General features: G+C 38.1%; 1 long non-coding RNA gene across 1 annotated transcript in view; it reads right to left on the bottom strand.

Annotated features, from left to right (window-relative positions):
* LOC135195465 (uncharacterized) overlaps positions 1–14,133 on the bottom strand; it is a 103,565-nt gene extending 89,432 nt beyond the window's left edge. The window contains exons 1-2 of the long non-coding RNA XR_010310138.1: positions 13,585–14,133; positions 8,733–8,843 (exon numbers count right to left, since the gene is read on the bottom strand). This is a non-coding gene — a long non-coding RNA (uncharacterized LOC135195465). The remainder of the gene's footprint in view (positions 1–8,732; positions 8,844–13,584) is intronic.
* Positions 14,134–15,022: the final 889 nt, after the last annotated feature.

Raw genomic sequence — 15,022 nt, 5'->3', positions numbered from 1 at the left:
ATCCATTTTTCCCTCTCTTTCTCTTCAACTCTGGTGTCCCATGGTATTGCGACATCAATGAGTGATACTTTCTTCTTGATTTTGTCAATCAACATCACGTCTGGTCTATTTGCACGTATCACCCTATCTGTTCTGATACCATAGTCCCAGGGGATCTTTGCCTGATCGTTTTCTATCACTCCTTCAGGTTGGTGCTCGTACCACTTATTACTGCAAGGTAGCTGATGTTTCTTGCACAGGCTCCAGTGGAGGGCTTTAATTTTTTTTTTTTTTCCATTTTTTTTTTTTTTTTTTTTTTTTTTTGAATCATGCCTCTTTTTGTACTGGTTCTGTGCAAGTGCCGGACATTCGCTTGCTGTGTGGTTAATGGTTTCATTTTTCGTATTGCACTTCCTACATATGGGAGAGATGTTATTTCCGTCTATCGTTCTTTGAACATATCTGGTTCTTAGGGCCTGATCTTGTGCCACTGTTATCATTCCTTCAGTTTCCTTCTTTAGCTCTCCCCTTTGTAGCCATTGCCACGTGTCATCGTTGGCTAGTTCTTTAGTCTGTCTCATGTATTGTCCGTGCATTGGTTTGTTGTGCCAGTCATCTGTTCTGTTTGTCATTCTCCTGTCTCTGTACATTTCTGGGTCTTCATCTACTTTTATTAGTCCTTCTTCCCATGCACTCTTTAGCCACTCGTCTTCACTGGTTTTCAGATATTGCCCCAGTGCTCTGTTCTCGATGTTGACGCAGTCCTCTATACTTAGTAGTCCTCTCCCTCCTTCCTTTCGTGTTACGTATAGTCTGTCCGTATTTGCTCTTGGGTGTAGTGCTTTGTGTATTGTCATATGTTTCCTGGTTTTCTGATCTATGCTGCGGAGTTCTGCCTTCGTCCATTCCACTATTCCTGCGCTGTATCTGATTACTGGCACTGCCCATGTGTTTATGGCTTTTATCATATTTCCGGCGTTGAGTTGTGACTTGAGTATCGCCTAGAGTCTCTGCATATATTCTTTCCTGATCGTGTCCTTCATCTCTTGGTGTTTTATACCCCCTCCTTCCATTATTCCCAGGTATTGTATTCAGCCTCATCTATGTGTTTGATGTTGTTCCCACCTGGTAGCTTTATCCCTTCAGTTCTTGTTACTTTGCCCTTTTGTATGTTGACTAAGGCGCATTTTTCTATTCCAAACTACATCCTGATGTCCCCAGATACAATCCTTACAGTCTGGATTAGGGAATCTATTTCCTTGATGCTCTTACCATACAGCTTGATGTCGTCCATGAACATCAGATGGTTAATTCTGTTGCCTCTTTTCTTGAGTGGTACCCAGCATCCATCTTCTACAGTACTTTTGTCATAGGAATCATGGCTACTACGAAGAGTAGTGGGGACAGTGAGTCGCCCTGGAAGATCCCTCTCCTGATATTAACCTCTGCTAGTCTCATTCCAGAGCTTGTAAGTATTGTATTCCAGTTGCGCATTGTATTTTTGAGGAAGCTGATGGTGTTTTCCTCTGCCCCATATATTTTCAGGCATTCTATTAGCCATGTGTGTGGTATCATGTCGAAGGCTTTCTTATAGTCTATCCATGCCATGCTTAGGTTGCTTTTCCTTCTACTGTTCTTCATTATCATTTTGTCTATCAGGAGCTGGTCTTTTGTGGCCCTACACTTCCTTCTGCAGCCTTTCTGTTGGTGGGGGTTGGTGTTTGTCTCCTCTAGGTAGTTGTATAGCCTTTCACTGATGATACCTGTTACTAACTTCCACATTATTGGTAGGCAGGTGATAGGCCTTTAGTTACTGGCTATATTTCCCTTACTCTTGTCTTTTTGTACTAAGGATGTTCTTCCTGTGGTCATCCATTTGGGTGCATGGTGATTTGAGATACAATGCTGGAGTTGTTCTGCTATTCGTGGGTTTAGGGCCTTGAAGTTTTTGAGCCAGTATCCATGGACTTCATGAGGACCTGGGGCTTTCCAGTTTGGCATTTTCTTTAGTTGGTGTCTAACTGTGTCTGTCGTGATCTCTGTGAATCTTTGTTTTATTCTCCTGTTTCTTCTTCCTTGATTCCTGAGCCATGTGGTTGCATATTTGTTGTGTGATACCGGATTGCTCCATATGTTTTCCCTGAGTCTCTTACTTAGTTTGGCTTCAGGAATTTCTTGGTGGTTGTCTTCCCCTCTTAGTTGGCTGTATAGTCTTTTCTGGTTAGTTCCGAATAGTTTGTTCTGTTGGTATCCCTTATTCCTGTTCATGTACCGTTGGATCTTATGTGCTTTGGCCTTAAGCCTGTTTTACATATTCTATTGTGTTGTTTAGTCCCCTCTCTTGTACTTTGTATTTCTCGTTGAGTTCCTCCCTTGTTTTCTTGCTTCTTAGCCTTTTTTCTGCCATCTCTCAGTTTACTCAAGTCAGATCTCATCACCATGATTTGCTTTTACAGGCGCCTTTTCCAAGGAGGTTGCTGTTTTGGTTTCTGTTGGGTTGGTTGTGCTGGTGGTATTGGTGTTCGTATCCCCATCAGTTCTGCTACTAATCTTGCTCCTGGATATGCCAAGTTATTTGTTTCTGTGATACTGGTGGTGTGTATTATGCCCATTATTTCATTGACCTCACTTGTTTTCTCCCTTAATTTCTTGGCGTTGTAGGCTTTCATGGAGGGGATCTTTGTTCTCTCTGTATCTGGCTCCATCCACTGTCTAATCTTTTCTACCCATTCCGTCCTCTCTGTTACTTCGTCGGTGTTTCTTCGTGTGTCGTTGTTTGATACCTCTTCATCCCTGTCGTGTTCTGTGGCATCGTCTCTCAGTTCGTCTTCGTGTAATTCGTTGTCTTGTGACATTTCCCTTTCCAGTTCTTCTCTTTCTGTTCCTTACTTGGTCTGCCAGCCTCTGCTCTGTTTGGGGGGTGTTATTCCTCTCATTCCAGATGTTGACCAACCTTCCTCTATATCCTCTCCCCGTCGTGTTACTTCTGATGTAGCATCTCCATATTTCCTTATTTTCTTCTCTTGTCCATTATTATTATTATTATTATTATTATTATTATTATTATTATTATTATTATTATTATTATTATTATTATTATAAGGATTTACAAGGACTCTCTCGAAAAATTAATCTATCGAAATCAAAAGGTGCAAACCGGATCACGATAAAGTACAAGTTGGACAGCTGAGCGGGTGGAGACCAAAGTCGGAAATTCACGGGCTGGAAGAGGTGCGTCCCTGCGGCGAGAATAGTCAGCAACAGACAGGAAACTTATTTTTGGTTTAATTATGCTTACTTTCTTTTTGACTCTGTTCTCTTGAGATTGTTTTTAAATGCGGAATGCGGTTATTAATTCCTCTGCTTTATTTACGCCATTCATTTATTAGTTACGTACTATCAGATTTAGTTCCTCACTGGACGAGCGGGTTCCGTGCTAAACTATCAATCAGGTATCGCGAGTTCGCTTCCTGCGGCCGCTCAGAGAGGAATCAGAGGAATTTATTTCTGGTGATTAGAAATTCATTTCTCGACATAATGTGGTTCAGATCCCACAATAAGCTGTAGGTCCCATTGCTCAGGAACCAATAAGTTCCTAGCCATCCCCCCAAAAAATCTAAACCTAGGAGAGCTGTTAATCAGCTCAGTGGTCTCGTTAAACTAAAATATACTTAACTATCAGATTTGCTTATTGTGATTGTTAGTAGTCCCATTCATTTAGATTCATTCAACAATATTTACCTTTGCTATATACATCCATATCTATTTACTACTATCTAATGTGTACGTGTTCATTCCTCCTCTTTTCTTTTTTTACCTCTCTTTTATTTATTTCTCATCATTCTTCTAGGTATGTGCAATGTGTACTCACATATTTTTGTGGGTTTTTGTGGGTGTTGTAAAGGATAATGTGTTTTAAACTTTGCCGTTCATCAAGCCCGTGGGCCAACCTCTCATTAGGACCAATGGCATGGAAACCAGGAGAGCTGGGAACCAAACAACAGCGATGAAGGGAAGTCGACCTCTGATTATTATCCACTAAAAAAGACAACTCGCCTCCTCTTTAAGAATAACCTAAAATTCAACTCAATTGGAAAAGTAATGTGAGCCTCACAAACTTTAACAATAAGAATAAGTTCGTCATCTCGTGGGCTCGAATCATGGAAGACAAGAACCCAGGACTGCAGTGGCGTGCCTTAAACCACACAGCCATCAAGAGGCTCATAAACTTTAAATATTAGGATGACTAGGATTCGTCCGTCGAGGGCAATGATTATCCAGCTTCAGGAAGGTGCCATTAGCGACGCTACTGGTGGAACCAGAGCCTTCGTTTCAACAGACCGACCGACGGCGAGTAGCACGAAGGGAAGAAATATTGGAACTCACGAGAAATCAATGTCCCTCTCCGTTTTCGAGTGCTTATAGTCATCAAATAGAAATAACAACCGAACAACTTAAAATCCGAGGAACGATTGATAATTAAATAATCGCTTTGAATACGCAAAGAATAACAAACACGACCAATAAGTGTGAAAAAAAGTCAGGAAATCAAGAGGCGATGGTGTGTATATAAATAAACACTGATAAATATAAATAAGAAACTTATGGTTACTTGAATATAAAAAAAATATCTGGATAGAGTTAACCTGTGGGTCATAATCAGTAGTAAATCACACATACACACACACACACATATATATATATATATATATATATATATATATATATATATATATATATATATATATATATATATATGGGATACAATCCACAATGAAGTAAATTCCTCTTGTAGTTTAAAATACATAGTTCTTGTATAGGATTAGAGCTTTCGACCATCAACTGTGGTCTTGTTCACTTTAGTGAACAAGACCACAGTTGATGGTCGAAAGCTCTAATCCTATACAAGAACTATATATTTTAAACTACAAGAGGAATTTACTTCATTGTGGATTGTATCACCCCATTGTTTACTTAGGTTAAGGTTACGACATAGTACCTGGCTTCTGCATATATGTATATATATATTATATATATATATATATATATATATAATATATATATATATATATATATATATATACATATCATATATAGTAAGGTGATATGTGTGTGTACTCGTATGACGCGTGTCTGCGCAATAGGCGACTGCAATCTGTTCCAGTCATAATGTCTAAATTCTCTAACATTTGCCTAGCGGTCCATCATCATATATCAGGCAAGTCTCCCTTCCATTAAAGAAGCACATCACCCATCCTTTTCTAATGGATCAAGACTGTCAGAGACAAGCAAATCTCCACTTGCTCCCAAAGGTGGAAATATTACTCCCAAGAATCAATTGACCTTTCGTGTTTAACTAAGCCGATTTTCCTTTCTGTAATCAATGAGAGAGAGAGAGAGAGAGAGAGAGAAGAGAGAGAGAGAGAGAGAGAGAGATAAATCATTTTGATAAATACTATTCAACGAAAAAGGATGCTTTCCCTGGTAAGAGAGAGAGAGAGAGAGAGAGAGAGAGAGAGAGAGAGAGAGAGAGAGAGAGAGATAAATATTTGATAAATACTATTCAACTGAAAAGGACGGCTTTCCCTGGTAAGAGAAGGAGCAGAGAGAAAGAATTTTGGATAAATGACGAGAGAGATGAGGGGAGAGACGGGAACGAACGAGAGAGAGAGAGCCTCTGTTGGTTATCGGAAGAGATAAGAATAATCTCATTAAAGTCTTCGGGGATTACCTTGCATCGTCTAATGGGCCAATCGAGTCACGTGACCAAAGAAGCCTTCAAAGGAAGAGATCTTTTCTCTATTCATTACCGCTTGGAGATAAAATACTTTTCCTCTTAGTTTAAACAAGCTATAATTAAATTAATTGAATTAATAACATTTTTCATGAGTAAATGTATAAATATTTATACCTAAAAAAAATACTGAAAAATACTGAAGTCATAATTGACTTAAACATTTTTGTCATATGTTGCTGAAATGAGACACTACAGAAGTGAAGCATTGAAGGAAAATCATTTAAAAACTAAATTTACATCTCAAGTATAAAACAAGGACGAATAATCAAGGCCACTGAAACTAGATCTATCTTTCGGTGGTTTCGGTATAATGCTGTGTCAACCGCTGCCCAGGAAACTTTCATCCACGGCCCAGTCCTAGCCCTGTGTTGTTATAACCTAAAGCGGTGATAGACACTAGATCATGGCTAAATTTAACCTTGTGTACAATCAAAACCACTGAGGCTAGAGGGCTGTAATTTGGTATATTTGATGATTGGAGGGTGGATGATGAACATACTAATTTGCAGCCCTCTATCCTCAGTCGTTTTTAAGACCGGAGGGTGGAACCGAAAAATGCGGACGGAGAGGGACAAAGAGCCACCTCAGTAGCTTTCCCTTACAAGAATCTAAAGCTGCCGAAGATGAAACTGGCTCTTACACAGAGGATTATCAAATCCATTCTCAGAAGTGTCAGGAATTGTAGTATAAGAGAACTGAATAGAAAGTATTAATTCCTGATGCCATAAAAAAAAAACAAGGCCGATATTAATACTGCAAGTTGGGGGCAACCAATCACGAGGCATCTGCGCCGAAGCTCATGACATTTTCAGACTGTTAACGAAATGAAAATCCATCAAAATTCGCATCACTTTCATTTAAAATCTTCTTCGCTCATCTCTTGTATGTTTTGCTTGTGATTTCGGGGTCCATTTATTCTTGGGTTTTTGGCGAGGGCTATTTAAATAGCGTTTATATGATATATACTACACACACATGCATATATATATATATATATATATATATATATATATATATATATATATATATATATATATATATATATATATATATATATATATATATATATATATATATATATATATATATATATATATATATATATATATATATATATATATATATATATATATATATATATATATATATATATATATATATATAGAAATGCATATGTGTGCGTGCCGTGCGCGGGCGGTAAGGGAGGCGTGTCAAATACACCAATTCTCATTATATATACATATCTATGTACGCATGACATACACACACACACACACACACACACATATATATATATATATTATATATATATATATATATATATATATATATATATAGTATATATATTGTATAGAGAGAGAGAGAGACGCTAAATGCACTTTTTCGTAAGAGAGCTGCAACAAACACTTGTCAGACGGCGGGATGGGGAAGAATTGGACCTGAAGGATAAAAAAAAAAAAAAACAAACACCGAGTTTTTCAACATGATTATGCAAAGAGCGAAGGCCCAGATGCAATCCAGAACCGAATTCCTTTGAGAAGAGAAATCTCGCCGCACAACCCACACTCTCCCTGCAACACGTGCAGACTCTACTTGCAACGAAATAGCGCTGTACAAATGAATTTCTGAATCTCACGTGTTGGGGATGGCTATTGGCAGTTACCCTTGCAACTCAATAAAGATTATATCAACCATGCAAATCTGTTTCGTTATATATTAACACGTTAACAAGAGAGATGAAAAAATAGATATTACACTTATATTCATTCAATTTATATTTTATGAACTGGCTGACGAGTTAAGTAGTATCAACAATTATTTCGGTGAGGTTCGCAGAAGGAAACTAAAGACCTCAAAAGGGATATGGTGAAAGGTCCGTCTCCCTGTTTGGCCCTCCGTAGATCTGTCATCTGTCTGTCTGTCTGTCTCTGTCGTTTTCCAAATGCCAGTCATTAATACCTCTCTATTCTAGAAGCTATACCCTCCAAACCATATTTACCAAGATATTCCATCACTCCTTAGATCATTAACCAACCCAACCCAACTATCTTTCACTTCCATTTCTCTGATTACTCGGAATACAAGATCTGCCCCAACACTTCCCTGAAGAAGGAGCTGCTCTGGCGAGGAAAGATTTCACACCACAGCGACTTCTCCAAGCGGAGAGTCCACCATCGAACGAGACCACCTGTTGCTCAAAGGCCTTTCCTCAATATTCAGGTTTCCACGAATTTAGGAAATTCGAAAAAATGAACGATTCAAACAAAGGAGGGCTTGAAATAATTTGTTGGTGAAATGGACGAGAGATTTATGTTTGCTATGTGCATAACTGTGAATGAGTTCAGTGTATATATATATATATATATATATATATATATATATATATATATATATATATATATATATATATATATATATATATATGTATATATATATATATATATATATATATATATATATATTATATATATATATATATATATATATATATATATATATATAGAGTGTGTGTATGTGTGTATTTAAATCGCACATGATGAAATGAGTCACCCAAATTTGTCATACGAAAAACTTTAAAGAAGCCCATCTGGAGGAACTGACTGGTCAAGAATTTTGAGAATAGGTCCTGGGACTTTAGAACTGCGTCTTCTGCTTCAATCCCTCTATTCGAAGTTGCCGAGTTCGTCAAATTCAGTACCCGGAGAAGGAGAGGAATAAAAAACGACAGAAACGGAGAGAGAGAGAGAGAGAGAGAGAGAGAGAGAGAGAGAGAGAGAGAGAGAGAGAGAGAGAGAGAGAGAGAGAGAGAGAGAGAGGAACATTACGGATAAAAGCAAATATATATATAGATATCTTAACAAGAGCTACAAAAGTCCACTGTTACAAAAACACATCGGTAGTAAAAATCCTACTTATGAAGATAAAGGAACACTACAAATATAAACAGCTAACTCACTTCTCCTTTGGCGGAATCCTTCGGGTCCTTGGCCTCCTCCGAGCGTCAGGGAAGATCCTTTGCAGGAAATGCCTTCCGTTTCCAGAGTCGTTTAGCACTCCTGACGGGGCTCTGCGGAAGGAACGAAATGCAAAATGAACACCTCAGTTGGAAATGAAAAATATAGAATGTGAGGTCATATTCTTCTGGAAGCAGCAAGAATGGCCATTATCTTCCCGCAAGAGGTCAAAAGAGAAGCTCAGTAGAAATGAATAACGACATAAATATTGGTCGAGATAGGTCATGGCAATGGTAATCAACGTTAAATCAATAGTATCATCAGATCTCGGTTCGGTTGTGCGAGTCCAGAGGTCCACCTTCAGACAATCAGTCACCCCAACATCTTTACCATCACTTACGGGTCTCCATAGTACGAGGTGGCATGCTGGTATAAGGCCGGCTTAATTTATCTCAATCACCAACCAAAGCAGCTGCTCTTCAGCTATGATTACCAACATCCAGAAGACCACCAGGAATAAAATCTATTAGTCACATTAACGTGATATGTGTCTTTTTTAATATTAAGCCAAAACATACCTTTTCCTTTCTCAACTGTCTACAAGTTTTGTTTTTTCCTCCTATATATTTCTCCTTCCGGATTCAATGTTTGCAGAAGTTAGCTTATCTAAAAGCGTGGTGCAATAGAGATTTTAAAACAAATGCATTTCTTACCTTAATGCCCAAAGTAAAACTACCAACAAAAATTCTGCTAAACAGTAATCAGTAAAAGGAGGAAAAACACCTTTTGGTGCTGGAAATAAAGGACTCGTGATTCATCTTCGGAGAAAAAACATAAAAATGTTTAAACCTGCAATGAGAAGTAGATGCTTTTGGGGTAGATGCCTATTTGGAGACTAAGAAACATCACATTTTTACAAAGAACTATAAAGAATCCATTTAAATCCTGGAGAGAGAGAGAGAGAGAGACAGAGAGAGAGAGAGAGAGAGAGAGATTTCGTTCTTTAGGCCTAACATCACAAAGTCGTTTGTGAAAAAATGATTTCTTGGATATGGGGACACTACTTAACTCTTTATGGGTCAGTTTAAAAAATGATAAGTCTAGATTGAAGAGTCGTTTTTAAGACGAACAAGTATTTTTTTCCTTTATCTGAGAGAGGGAACCGGGTATACAAAAACCAAACAATTTTAAGTACTTTCTAAGACTCAATCTTAATTTCCCAGTTCCCAGAACAGCCAAGGAGACGTCCTCATCAAAGCCCCAGACACTTTTCTTAATGATAAAGACGAGTTATTAAAAATCTTCTCCAAGCCTAATGTGTTCCACGATGGTAAAATACGGATGGTTTGGAGAGGTAACTCGTGTATATATCATATATATATATATATATATATATAGATATATATTATATATATATATATATATATATATATATGTGTGTGTGTGTGTGTGTGTGTGTGTGTGTGTGTGTGTATGTTGTAACGTATACATACATATATATATAGTACTATATATGATATATATATATATATATATATATATTATATATATATATATATATGTATATAAATATACCACAGATATTACATCTATATCACAGCCTTCCTCTCCAAATCATCCGTTATTGTACTATCGTCTAACACAGTTTTACGGGTATTCACGAAAGGGGTCTTTACAAATAAACTATACAGTTTATAGTTATTCTTCTTACAACTCAAATCCGTTCATTCAACTATTTCCACTTATCTGTAAGGCTCTACAAATACCTGCTGCTTTGCCACGAATCTCCTCTCTAGCTACTGCCTCCTTTTATCTCTCTTCCCATTTTCGGAGATCAAAAAGTCCCACCTTATCTATAAAGGAAAAAAAAGGAATCTTTTCCCATTTTTTCCCACAATAAAAAAAACAAGTCTTTGAGACTAAAGTTACAAATAGCGTAATCTCAGTCTCTCAAAAGGACGGCCATGGGACGCTAAATATCTTCCGGCAAGAGGCTACTCCAAAGACTCGGAGAAAAATAGCCTTTCTGAACTACAATTCTCAAAAAGGAATATAAATGCTGACTCTTATTTTCTTTCTCTCTCCTCACAACCGTACTCCCCACACCCACCACCCCCCATCCCCAGGCTTCTTTTTTGTACGTTCACGTTTCTGGTGCACATAATTCAACGTTTGATACACGCCAATGTGATTACAGCGAAATGGTCGAATAAATTTATGGAAGACAAAATGAAATGACCTCTTTTCTCTGAAAAGAGAGAAAAGCGAAAACTTGGAGAGCACGGGGGACTATAATTCGGTTCTCGGTAATTCGGCCCTTTTACTCCTAGGAAATTTCCCCCATTTGTCCTTACAAAAGGAAATTACTTTTCTAGACAAAATTCCTCGCTATTCGATCCCATTAAAAAGATCTCTTGACGTAGATGGTTAAAGTATAAGATTTAGGCATTTAATTCGGATCTGGGCACTTTCACTCTCCATACTTATGAAGGGTCCAGTGGTGGACGACAGAAACTCTATTACGGAGAGGGGGAGGGGGGGGGGGGGGGGGGGGGGGGGGGGGGGGGGGGGGGGGATACACTGTCCTCCAGCGGTCCTGGTGGTGAAACTTATGTCATGTAGCTTTGAAAGTACTACTGACGGTATAAAAAAATTAAAAAAAAAATTATACAGTGTATAAACCTTCACTGTGCTTATGGAGAATATACGTATTATAAAATTAGATCATAATACCGTCAGCGCAGGGACAATCGGAGGTGACAGTAGATGTAAATGGGTCTAGCACTACAGAGGAGGAGGGTTCTTGTACATTCTATATCACGGGGACTCGTCCGAAAGTAAATGAATACGAAGCTTTGCCTTAAAAATTCCTGTTAATTATCTTATTTTTGTTATTTTGTATGGAAACATAATTTTCGCCCTTCCCCTGTCAGACCATGTGCTTGGACTGTTATACATAGCAGTAGTCCTCAAAACACATTTATATGACAAAAGAAAAGCAATCGGACACCAGTTTCCCCAGAGCTAGGTCTACACCTTGGCTTTGACTTCGTCAAGCACTCTTGTTTAGGTCTTGCCTCTTAATGAACATTTAATGAGCATTCGCCGAAAAATCTGCATTTTATTATTTTATAATGGAATCCATGGAGCATTTTAGGCATTTTTATGCACGAATCTAAACGGTAACGTTTTTGCAAAATAAATCTACCTAGTCATCGCCTCTGCACATCTTATAAGTCTATGATAGCAAACCCTTTCACGGAATTCGGAGATTTTCATCGGAACTTCAAATTTACAAATAGTCTCTCACCCCTTCTCTAAAGATTTTTTTTTTCTTACAGATCTCTTCAATTTCCTCTTGAGACCTTTTCGAGGCTAACACAGTCCAGTATGATCTATGTCTGTCAAAGCGACATCTAGAAACATAAAATGGATAAATGTTAAACAAAATCAATATTTCGTCATTGAAGAGAATGTCACGATTGCCGAATTATAAAGCCAATCTCTATAGAACTCACTGACTTGGCTCAAATGTTAAGGGCTTTGTTGGAAGACCGGTTTTTCGTTGGGGATTTTTTTTTTTTAAATTCAATATCATAACAACTTGCTATTACATAAATTTCTTTCTTTATAACTGTACAAGTAAAGTGTCTACCTCCTACGAAATCACTTTTTTTTTTCTTTAATGCTGTGTAAAGGACAACGAGGATGTACACACCATGACTGTTCAAAATTGACTGACACCTGGCGGTAACAACAGCGTTGCCAAATTTCTAGTTTTTCACATCCCAGTTACCCCCCACATCCTCCAACGTCTCCCGAACAACAATGGCAGAATTTTACTGTGGCTCGCCTTGGGTACTGTTCGACTTCCACTATTACAGGTAAAAGTTTATTTTGTTTTTCAAATCAGAACAACAATTGTGAATATTGCTGTAGAAGATTTTCAAATGTTCCCATTTTATCCACAGTATGAGCTGCTCACACGATTACGTTACAATCTATCACATCCACCACGATCAAGCAAAATAAAAGGTAATAGTACTACCAAAATGGGGAAACATTAAGGTTACTATCATAATATGACAAAAGTAAAGTGCGTGCTTGCGTATCATTATAATATAGACACTCCAAGGAACTAAACGTGTCATATTTTAAAGATAAAATGGATTTGTTTTTACGCTCCGTGTATCTATGGAGTTTTCCATGTATCACGAGTACTTTACCTTTCAATTATATTTTTTATACAGGCTATTTTCCCTCATCATCAATCAACTGTTACAATTTCTACAAAGTACTTTTCAGTCATGCTGCTTCACCATACAACGTTAAACATAGTAATGGCAGATGTAGCCACCACTCTTATGCCTAGGCCTAATACCTTATTTGGAGGAAAAAGCACCCCCAAGTAACTTGAGCCTTCAAAGAATCGGTAGAAAATGTTTAAAATAATTCATCTTTTCGTTTATTAAGATGCTGATGGTACTACGATTCCACAACGACGAGTCGTTTTCGGATATTATTACTGTAGTCATTTGCTAGAAGTGTAAACCACTAGGCCTATAAGTAAGACTGGCTTTCAAAACGATCCTGGTTGATTCCGTACAATATATATTTTTTTATAGTTGGTTAAATATTGAATCTTCATAGTCTTATCATATCACTGCAAGGCCATATGTCAAAATCAATGGATACCGGCCGCTGATGACAACGCCCCAATAGCCTACCACAAGTTCAATCAGCATGGCTGCATCTGGAGTACCTTACAGCGAAGCAGCATGGCCACCTTGTGGATAGTGTATGTTTAAGGTTCACTACAGCTGATCTAAATGTACAAGAAGCACAGAATGTTACCTGTTTTCCCGGTCAACTGGAGTTTTTCTGCCACATGTCATAAAAAAAAGCACTATTGTGGGGAATGAGCTTCGCGACGACTTTATACGCACATTACTGTTAAGTACACTAACTTCTTCTGTGGGCACTGGTTAGTCAGTGACGTCATCCAACCCGGGGACTGCAGAGTCATCTATTGTCGCTCTAACGAAACAGCTTCAGTTGGACTGCGTCCTAAAGCCAAAGGACATCAACTGATTGAGCTGGCTTCAGAGTAATAATATACCCATAGATAAAAACGACCGACATCACAGAAAATTAAACATCAAATAACTAAAGTACGACGTAGGGTGGCCAGGCAGCCCCGTTTTCAGTGACCTGTCCCCGGTTTTCACTGTGACTGAAAGATCCAAAATTGGAATACAGGAAAAAAAAACGAAAATGTTGACTAAACTATACATAGTTGCACACCGTACTACTAAGGAAATGATAAACAGCTTCGCACGGCATAATTTGCGAGATTACCTTCCAAGAACATAAAACCAAATTTCCCGCCAAACCGTCGTCAGTATCGTCATGCACGTCCCATTTTGCCTTCAGCCAGCAACCCGAAGCGGTGCGCCCGCAGATAATTTTGATACTGTTCAATCATTGGCAAGTAGTTTCATTAAATTATAGCCTACCTTGATTTAGATTCAATATTAAGAAAAAATTCAGAAGGTTCTAGGGCAATGAAAAAGCGTAAATAACAGTAAGTATTGAGATTCCACTTAGTGACGGCAGCCGTGTAGACCCGTTCAGATTAGCACAAATTTACGGTTGATAGGAAGGATATTGATGGGCAGGAAAGTTGGTTAACAGTCCTCTTAATTAATTTCCTGTTTGGTAAATTTGTCATAAGTCTGTGCAGAGCTCCTACAGTTTTCACCACATTTCATGCCAGATTTATAGCACCAAGTAGCATCAGTGTCTTGAGCTCTAATCAAATAGGGAACTAAACTTACAATACACTAACCTAAAATAGGCCTATCCGTCTTGAAAAATAGTCAGCCTCATTGTTAATCAATTGAATTTTTATCCAATTTCTTTGCAATTTAGACTAAATAGGGTGAGACACTTTTTAATGCTGTTTTATGAATGGTTAGGGCAGTGTCCCCGTTTTAGTTTTTCAGTGACAAAAACACGCCATGTTTTGGAGGTTTTTCCGCCTCTGAACCGAAAACGTCCCCGGATTTTGTCTCAGAAATCTGGTCACCTTAGTATGACGGCAAGTCAATAAATATGTATATATGTAATGTGCATGGATAAGCGGCTTAAGCAAGTAAGGACAATCAAGTCAACGCAAGCGAAACTCCTCGAAATCGCATTGCAACCTTACGGTTACATATTTATTGGCATGGATGCAGTGATTCAACAGCTGGTTCTTAGCAACCAGAATTACCTATTTATATTATTTCTA

This window comes from Macrobrachium nipponense, chromosome 16 (assembly GCF_015104395.2).
Source record: "Macrobrachium nipponense isolate FS-2020 chromosome 16, ASM1510439v2, whole genome shotgun sequence".
Lineage (NCBI taxonomy): Eukaryota > Metazoa > Arthropoda > Malacostraca > Decapoda > Palaemonidae > Macrobrachium > Macrobrachium nipponense.
The sequence above is the reverse complement of the archived record's forward strand: the minus strand, read 5'-3'. Positions and strand labels throughout refer to the sequence as shown.